The sequence below is a fragment of the Notolabrus celidotus genome, chromosome 10 (assembly GCF_009762535.1).
Source record: "Notolabrus celidotus isolate fNotCel1 chromosome 10, fNotCel1.pri, whole genome shotgun sequence".
Taxonomy (NCBI): Eukaryota; Metazoa; Chordata; class Actinopteri; order Labriformes; family Labridae; genus Notolabrus; species Notolabrus celidotus.
In genome coordinates, this window is record NC_048281.1 from 25625156 (window position 1) to 25635414 (window position 10259).

Below are 10259 nucleotides of genomic sequence, written 5' to 3' on the forward strand. Positions count from 1 at the left end.
CCCGATTCCTGCTCCAAGCATCCGTATTACTTAGTCACTGTGCAAAGGCCAGATGGCCTGTACCTGAGCTCAGTCCCTGCGGCTTTGTTTGGCCCACTCACTAACCACCCTGACCATAAGGTTACCATTTCACTCTCAGGAAGACATCGCTCTAATAATTTTTGGAATACAGCTGAAAGGAGAGGAGTTATTATAAAGGATGTGACTTGTTTGCGGGGAGAGTAGAGACAATTCTCTCACAGTCGAGCAGTCACCATGCTGTGACCTTTTGTTTCTAAGTAGTCCTTAAAACTAGGAGCATTGTCTTTCTGAGTGTGCAGCATATGGAAGCTGACAGAGTGTCTGTGAGCCAGGGGAGTAACAAGGTCCCAATGCTCGATTATCAAAATAGAACCCCCTTAATAATCAAACGTAACACTCAATTGCACCAGTACAAAATAAATATGTAGAAACAGGCTGTCTCAAAACAAACAGCAAAAATTAATGAATTTCAAAGCTACACTGGAAAATATTCCCCTCCAAAAACAAGAAGAAAAAAAACTTGTTTTAAGAAATATTTGACCAGTATTTTGAAGCTTAGTGTCTCAGAATAAGCAAGGAATGCTAACAATTAGTATTTTTTCACTCAAAAAATATTTTTGCACTACTAAATTTCATATCAACTTCTTCATTTGAGATATATTCACCTTAATTTGAGTTGTATTATAGCAGCACTTCTCAAAACTTCTTACAAAGTTTAATTTGAGGTGTTTCATTGTGTGCATGTATTTTGAGGATGTATATTTTTATCTGATTTAGAAGAAACAGTGCCTGAAAACTGTAACCCACCCCTAAAAAAACCCCACTTTTCTTTCTTTCTTTCATCAATGGAGCTGTTTTCTTATAGATTCTCCAATAAAATGCATTTACTTAAATCAAGTACAGTGCTTGTCTTAAATGTAGAGTATCTGTCTTCTACAAAAAAGATCTCAGCTTGAAAAAGTATGAAATGTAAAATAAACCTTGTTCCTTCTAAATTACAACTCAAAACAAGATCATTTCAAGATTGTTTGACTTAACAAGATATTTAAGATGCATTGCCTTAAAACAAGTCCCTCTATCTTGCTCAAATGTTACTTGTTAAGTAAATGTATCTGAAATTAAGTGGGACAAGACATTTTGACTAAAAATGAGACAATTTCACTTGGAAAGATTTTGAGTTTTTGCAGTGTAGTCCCAAATGAAATCATGAAATCATGAGAAAAAAAAAGAGTGCCAGCTACAATTGATATGCTAGCCTACTTGACAAAATCTGGAGTAAGCACGCCATAACACATGAAAACATTGGTGATTGTGGTTGTTGACACAGATAAAAGCCTAATCATAAAGGCTATCACCATCACTGTTTGCTTCAACAAAACCTTATGACCCTGACCCACAATGAAAGAGAGAATCTCTATCTATGACCTTATACATGTCTGCATACAGGCCTTGTACACATGAAAAACCTAGTATGGTTTATCTCTCTCTCTCCTCTAAAGCAGTACTTGCATCTGAAGTGTTATACTATAAATAGGTATACTTTCATAGATTTTATTTCTTCAGTTTCTCTGTGGTTAAGGTCAATTGACCATAACCCGTATTCTCAGGGTTGCAAAAGCACAAAACAAACATTGAGATAGGCTTAATTTACCTCATTAGTGTGGGCAATGGCAGCATGCCAGCATGCCAGCTTGTATTCTGGTCTGCCAAAGTGACAAGCATTATTTTGTTTTCTGGAAGGCCAGTTAACTGTCCCATTATTACTGGAAAATAAGCTTTGTTGTCTGGAGATGATGGGATTAATTAAGCGGTTATAATTTGAAAACCAGCACTGTTACCTCGAGATAATGAGAAAAATTAGGCAAGTTTTTGAGAAAACAAGCTTATTTATCATGTGAAAATTGAATAAGTAAGGAAGAGATTATATATTGTGAACAGATGGTTGTGCAAATTAGAATCCCGACAGGATGAGCAGGACTTGTCTGACCCTGCAGGGGTTAAATTTGCATAACCACCTGTTCACTATACATCAGCTTGCTTATCACGCAGCTACCAATTAAAGACATTAACAAGTTGATACAAACGATTTATAGCTAAACGTTCCCATGGCAAAAGATTCTTATCAACCTTCTTTAAACTGAACATTTCTATTCACTGTCAAGTAAAGACATAAGCTTATTTGTTACAAATCACATTAAACTGAACATTGACTTTAAGGGTATGCCAGATAAGGTGAGCAGGACTTCCGCAGGGATATTCATGTTGACATTTCTGTCCTCATTCAGCTCTCTTTCTTGAGGCAGTGCAGTTCACAGTGCAGTTTATAAAGATAAATGTCACAGATGTCACAACTTTTCACACTGTTGCCTTTATCACTGCCTCTTATGGTCCAAGTTGGTGATCAGCAGTTTAGAGACACACTCACTGGCTCTGCTGCTGTCTTTGCCTGGATCGCAGGACAGGATGTTGCTCTACTTTTCAGCCTCTTGGTTCAGTAGCTTCTATGGCTGCTCTCACATCTGGGCCTGCAGACTGCCATTATTTCCCTACTCTCAAAATCAAACGGAGACAGACACATTTTTGCCACAGTGTCAACAGGCAGAAATGGAATGTACTGGACTCCTCCTCCTCACAGATTGATTGTGTATGCCATTTGTGATCATGATGTCCCTGGCATTGCTTTTTCTATTGAAAATGATTTACCCTTGTTAAGGGGTTTTGACCGTAGACTGTATAAAATATGGACGTAGGATCCGTGACGTCACCCATCTGTTTCTGAAGCGCTGTTTTGAGGCCAATCGTTGGTGGCAGCTATATTGCTACTGTCGAGCCAGTGTGAGAGGCGGGCTTTGAGCCTCCTAGCCAACAGCTGCAGCGTTCCCTCCTGTCAATCAAGTCAGCTGTGCCTCTCATTGGAAGATTAGTAATCTCAATACCTTCGAAATTGCAGCGTTAGAAATTCACCCCCCTCACAGTGTGTGCCAATCGAGAAATGAACTATCCAGACTACACTTGTCCTTTGTACCAGGCTGTAAACATGTTTATTTCTGCTGTAAAGATCATCTTTTTTGAATTGGTGTGTATGTGGTTTCCGGTACTTCCGGAGCCTCAAGCGGATCCTCGATGTTTTTAGCACTTCTGCATTGGACTAATATTTTTAGATCGAAGGTTGCCGTTTGGTTTTGACCAATCAGAATCTAGTATTAAACACAGCTGAGTGTAGTCTGTTATGAGCCAAACCTTCGCCCTGCATATATAACTTCTAAATGCACACTTATCTTCATTGAAGCAGGAGTTGGATCAAATTATTAGTTAACAAACTGTTTTTTCACATAAACAAGGCGATTGAAGGATGTTTCTTTTATTATTTTAGTCTGACTAAGTAAAGCTTGCTTGGTCTTTCACCAGTTCTCCTTTGATTACTGGTTCATCACTCTCTGCTAAGGCTTTTTGGTACTTATTGCAAATGAAAAAGACGAAATAAAACCACATTAAACACATGTAAACTTCCTTTTTCACCCCCTAAATGGCATTCTGGAATCACAACAAAATCTCAATGAAATGATGTTTACAAGAGCAGCAACATTTTCAAGTGTGCTTAAATACAATGGCTCTGCCTCAGTGCCTCTGTGTCATGTTTATGCCCATTCAGCCCAGAATAACCACATGCAATTGAAAAGGAATGCCACTGGAAGGAAGACAACAATGAGCAGGGCCACAGGAAACACAAGATACTAATTGGATGCTCATATGAGACCATCAGTGATAATGCTTACACTCCTCCCTGTGGTCTGATGAGATATTACAGGAAAATACAAAATGACATGGGCACCCGCACAGCAATCCTCAGACATATCCAAGTGTTCTCTCTCAATGGAGCCTATTTTCTCTCCAATTAAGTCCTTAATTGCTTGGGGGTAATAAAGAGTCTATTAATCCTGTGTCTGCTAATAAAACTCCAGCTGTCTGGCAGGAGGCTGCCAACATGCAACAGTCACTGGCTCTGCTTTTAGTTGACAACATGTTGTGTTTGCTTGCATGCTAGAGTCTTTACTTACAGATCCACAGCCAAAGAAAATGCCAGAAGATGTAGTTCATTTATGTTTTCATGCTTACACTTCTATCAGTTTTTCTTCTTTCCTTTTCTTTGTTCTCTTTGTGCAGCCTCACACTATCAAAATGCCCACACTCTGTCTTTTATAGTAAAAAAACCCTCATTCACTTCCTCCCTTCCCCGTTCCTTTGACTCTCCCGGGATTACTGACGAATCAGTAAATCTGCTTCCCCTCTGTGTGTTTACCAGCGTTCAATCACAAACTCTGCTTGTAGATATTGTGAATCCCCAGGAGATGGCACTGTTTGGCAGCGCTCAACCATCGTGGTGTGTTCAGGCTGCCAAGCAAAGGTCAGGCTTCAAAATGAGACTGCACAGGCTTTAAGCCAAAATGTTTCTGGTATCAGCTCTTTTCTGAAGCTTTATCTTTGGCATTTCTGCCCTTATCTGACAGCGGAGATAGACGGGAAGGAACAAGGGAGATAGCAGGCTCCCAAAAAGTCCCAAGCCAGTATCCAGCCAGGGAAATGGCAATTACATTGTAAGTGCTCCAGACTGAAAGGCCTCCGAAACCTCAATATCAGTCATTTTAAACAATCACAACCCCATCAAGACCTCATTTATCACACGCTGTCCAGTTGTTGACCTCTCTTTTTGGAACACATGCCTTGACACTCTGGGGTAAATTCATTTTGTGGCTTTTTACTTGTATAGTATTAGGGAACCATTGTAATACTTTCTAGATTTCCCTTGTGTTTCAGTCTTGTTTCCTCCCTGTGTATTCTGTCTGTTATAAGTTGACTTTATGTCTCCCTTGTGGTTTCAGTATTTCATGTCTTGTGTTGTCTTCCCTGTGTGTAAGGAGTTTCCTGTTTTATATTTGTAATTTTTGCTCTCTGTGTTTCTGGCTAAGTTCTACTTCCTGTGTTTGCCCTCTTTTTTGATTGTCTTCACCTGTGCCTTGTTGGTCTCACCTATGGCCCCTTACTCGTTACCCGTTGTGTGTGTATATAGTCTCTGGCTGTTTTCGAAACGGCCTGTTACATACTACCTACTAATGTAGTAGGCAGTAGGTACTGCCTACTACATACTGCGTTTGAATTTAGTGTGTAGTATGACTGTTCTGTTTGATCTGTGTACGATCTAGTACACTGAGCCAGACGTCACTGAATTTCTGGTTTCGGAATGTGGAAGTAAACAATGGCCAAGCTGATCGCAAAACTGCTTATTTAGCATCAATGTATGATTTAAAAAGTTAGGAAGTGGTTTATATGTAATTTAATAATTTCCAAAGCACATAAAAACTGAGTGCTCCCCTAAAAAAAGAAGAGGAAAGAAAAAGCGGAACAAGTGCTGTGCATTGTGGGAAACAGTACCCAAGGCAGACTGGTCCGATGCATACTGAGAAATTTTCCTTCTGGGGAGTTTTGGCATACTGCAGATTTTGCTCTTGTTCACATACTACATACTGAATTTTTGCCAAATCCGTACGTACTGCTAGTATAGTAGGCGGCTTCGAAAACAGCCCTTGTGTTTGTGATGTGTCATACCAAGTTGTACCCTGTGTTCCTGTTATAAGTGCTTTTTGTTTGAAGAAAGTTTTGCTTTATCTCAGTTTTAGTTTATTAAATCCTTTTTATTTTTTGAATCTGCATTTTTGGTCCTTCACCTTTTTTGACTCTCCCTGAACTGAGACAACACTTTTATATTGTTTTGATTGTGGTGTTCCTTTTGGGTGAAATAAGTATTTTTTCCCAGGAGGAAGACTGCATTTCCCATGAGCACCATCACTCACTCTCTCTCATCAAGATGTGGCTCTCGTTGAGGAAGATATTGAATGGAATACAGACCTTTTTACTTTTCTTTGTTCCAGACAACTTGTTGCAGGATGTAGAGTGAAGAGGTAATGTATTGATTTGTAGCTACACACGGAAAATTATTAACTGTTACATTACAACAACAAAACTTTGTAAACTCTGATTTGTTACTGGTAGTTGGCTTACCAAAGGTGACCAGATGTACTGCTTTGATATTAGCCATCACAGCCCTGGTGTCATGATGTGTGTTCCGGTCATAGGATGTTCACTTCGATAACGGTTAATCTGTTAATTATTTTCAAAATGAACTCTAAATCCCACAATTTGTGAGTTTAATCTTGGAGAACTACCCTTCTCCTGGCCCCCTTTTTTTCTACAATGGCCCTAATACGCCTTCAGTACAAAACATTATGCAAAAGGAAAGTTATCTACAGAAAAAAAAACTCCTCCTGTTTGCTAACTTTCTTCTCACAGCTAAACTTTATCAGCAGAGTTCTAAACATAGACACTTCAGGGTGAGTGCCAAATATTGACTCAGCTTTTTCACAGTAAATCCGAACACAGGCACCAAAATTCAGTAGAAAGAAATAACCCATTTTGAAGCTGATTATTTCATTGTATTATATAGGCCACAAAGAAGCATTAATATAGGAGTGACACTATTTCAAAATCATTTAAATACTACTCAGAGGGCTTTTAAAGGACAGTGTCACAGTTTTTCATGTGTCTTAAAACATTAGCTAGCAGCACATGTACAACTGAATCACAGCAAGCTTGCAGTAATCATTCCTCTTGATCGAACTAGTTTTTAAAGAGAACCTTCCTCAAACCCTATCCTAACACAGGTCACAAGGGATAAATCCACGGCCCTCCTTTTTATGCAAAATATTTTATCACCAACTACTGGATGCATTAACAGTCTGACTTGATCGAATCCAGTGAGTATCAACACAAACTGCCTTACTCAAGCAACTCATTATCTATCTAGGGAAACACATAAAGAGAATTTGGTACTTAGATAACTTGAGCTGTGGAAGTTATCCATTTGATCGGAGCGCTGAAGCATCAGATATTGGCCTCAGATAAACTTTAGTGAATAAACTAGCTTGACAAGCTTTAAGTTTTATTCATGGCATGAGCAGTGTTGAGTTTGTTTTCATCTTTGTTAGTGGAAATGTGTCAGGAAAGGATCAGTTAACAGCCTGTGTGAAATGAGTGAGCAAAGACTGTTTCAGTGTTAAAAAAAAAGCAGCTTATGTTTTTTGTAATCTGCAGTTAATATTCATAAAGAGCAGCCTGGCAAACCATTTGGCATTTGTGGATTAATCTGGAACCAGTCAGTTTATTTTCATTTTGCAACTGGTGCGGAGTAAAATACCTCCAGAGGCTATGGAGGAACAACATTTCTAATGTGGCATTAGGCTGTGAGGCAAAGTAGCTTGTTCCAACATCAAGTTCAAATGACCTCTGGCTCAGTATTACACTCTTTGGTTTAGTCTGATATGATTTGGAAGCCAACACTTACCATTTGTTGACAACATGAACTGCCAACCACTTTGTAAATCCAACGCTTCAACGGATTCAAGACATTCTACATCAAAGACAGCCATCTTGTTTGTGAACGATCCAACCAAAAACAACGTTCAGTTATTATATCTGACTCACCCTTAGGGAGATAAAGAGTTGCTATTGGCCTGTCCTGATTCAGGTCGGATTGAAATGTGAACAGACGGGGGGTCAAATTCACAGAAAAACATGAGCAGATTGATCTGGTTCCCTGCATACATAAAGAGCAGAGGAGGTTGCAAACACAGTCTGCTGCTTCTATGATTTTGTGTTTGAGGTATATTTTTCACTGGTCTCGAAACAGTCTGAAACTAGCACTGTTGCCTCTTTATTAGATACAACCATGGACTGTATAAGTCATGGATGTAGTATCCGTGATGTCACCCGTCTGTTCCTGAGCGCTGTTTTGAAGCCAATCGACGGCGGCAGCCATATTGGAAATGCGGAACTCAACCAGGCAGAGTGTGACGGAAAGGGGCGGAGTTTGAGCCTCTTAGCCAACAGCCAAGTCAGTCATGTCCTTATTTGGGCAAAAATTCGTAATCTTAGTATCTTTTGAACCGTCGCGTTAGAAAAAAATTCACCCCTCGTACAGTGTGTGCCGATAGAGAGATCGGCTACGTAGGGCCAAACTGTTTTTTGAACCAGGCTATAAACATGTTTATTATTGCTGCAAAGATCGTCTTTTTCCCATTCATGTCTATGTGGTTTCCGGTGTTTCAGCACCCAGCCTCAAGCGGATTCTCAATGAATTGCAGTTTATAACACTTCTGCATTGGCTTCATAGTTGAGACCGGAGGTTGCCGCTTGGATACAACAGCAAATGAGACCATAATCAACAAGAGGCATTCTTTCTAATTTGTTATTTTTCATAAAACTGCAAAAAAAATCTCAGGGAGTTATACATTTAAGTGTTAAAAGCCAGCAGGGTGATATTTTTATTTTCAAAACTCAACATACACATGCACAGGACAAAATTTAAAAAGAAATACAGTCGATATCAAAAGTCTATACACCCTTCTTAAAATGCCAGGTATTGTGAGACCAAGAAAAATCATGTCAGAACTTTTTCAACCTGTAATGTGACCTATAACATGAACAATTCAATTGAACAAAAACATTAAAATCTTTCAGGGGGAAGAATGAAAAATGTAAAAATACAATAATGTGGTTGCACAAGTGTACACACCCTAATGTGAATGTGAATTTGTGTGTGGGCCTGTTAATGCTAAAGTGTGCCAGGGCAGTAGTGCAAATATGTCAAAGTTGTTTGTTTGACTTACCTGTGGTTGCTGTTCTGTGTCCGCTCCAGGGTGTTCCAGTGAAAAGACTCCCAGAGGAACGGACACCCAGATAAATGTTCTGGGCTGGGACAAGAGCACAAATTGGTCAGGGGAATTAATTAAATAGCAAGTTTTAGGTGTATTTTAGGAAATGTTGGGATTATGAAATGTTGTAAATATTGGTGACACAAAGTCAGGAACAGGGTATGGTGTCCAAGCTAATTTGAGAGCAGAATAAGTAATTTGTGAAAACCTCCAGATGGTTTGGTCCAGGAGGCCAATTAGTGCCACAGTATAAAGGCGCCAGTTAAAATCTGTCTGTGTTCGCTGGTGATTGGAGCCTGATGTCCTGCTGTTGTTGTTTTATTTAATAAACAAGTTTGTGGTACACCTGAACAACCGCCTGCGATTTTGTTTATCATGCCTGCTGTATCATCCAGCCGCTAAAGGATTAATCCTAACATTTATGATTAGGGTTAGGGTTATGAATAGGGTTAGGGTTAGGCTTATGATCAGGGTTAGGGTTGGGGTTAGGGGTTAGGGTTATGGTTTTGATTAGGGTTAGGGTTAGGGTTAGGGTTAGAATTAGAGTTAGGATTAGGGTTAGGGTTATGTTAGGGTTAGGGGTTAGGGTTATGGTTAGGGTTGTGATTAGGGTTAGGGTTATGATTGGGGTTACGGTTATGATTAGGGTTAGGGGTTAGGGTTATGATTAGGGTTATGGTTATGATAAGGTGTAGGGTTAGGGTTAGGTTTATGATTAGGGTTAGGTTTATGATAAGGGTTAAGTTTATGACTAGGGTTAGGATAAGGGTTATGGTTAGATTAGGGTTAGGGTTATGATTAGGGTTAGGATTAGGGTTATGGTTAGGGTTAGGGTTAGGGTTATGATTAGGGTTAGGGTTATGATTAGGGTTAGGTTTACGATTAGGGTTAGGGTTATGATTAGGGTTAGGATAAGGGTTATGGTTAGATTAGGGTTAGGGTTATGATTAGGGTTAGGGTTATGATTATGGTTAGGGTTAGGGTTATGATTAGAGTTAGGGTTATGATTAGGGTTAGGTTTACGATTAGGGTTAGGGTTAGGGTTACGATTAGGGTTAGGGTTATGATTATGATTAGGGTTAGGGTAAGGGTTACGATTAGGGTTAGGGTTATAATTATGATTAGGGTTAGGGTTATGATAGGGTTAGGGTTACGATTAGGGTTAGGGTTAGGGTTACGATTAGGGTTAGGGTTAGGGTTACGATTAGGGTTAGGGTTAGGGTTACGATTAGGGTTAGGGTTATGATTATGGTTAGGGTTAGGGTTAGGGTTAGGGTTACGATTAGGGTTAGGGTTATGATTAGGGTTAGGGTTAGGGTTAGGGTTAGGGTTACGATTAGGGTTAGGGTTAGGGTTATGATAGGGTTAGGGTTATGATAGGGTTAGGGTTATGATTAGGGTTAGGGTTATGATTATGATAGGGATAGGGTTACGATTAGGGTTAGGGTTACGATTATGGTTAGGGTTACGATT

General features: G+C 39.5%; 1 long non-coding RNA gene across 1 annotated transcript; it reads left to right on the forward strand.

Annotated features, from left to right (window-relative positions):
- The first annotated feature begins 5875 nt into the window (after positions 1-5875).
- On the forward strand, positions 5876-9137 carry LOC117820672. Its single transcript, XR_004632817.1, has 2 exons — positions 5876-5978; positions 8771-9137. It is a non-coding gene; the product is annotated as an uncharacterized LOC117820672 (long non-coding RNA).
- The last annotated feature ends 1122 nt before the right edge of the window (positions 9138-10259 follow it).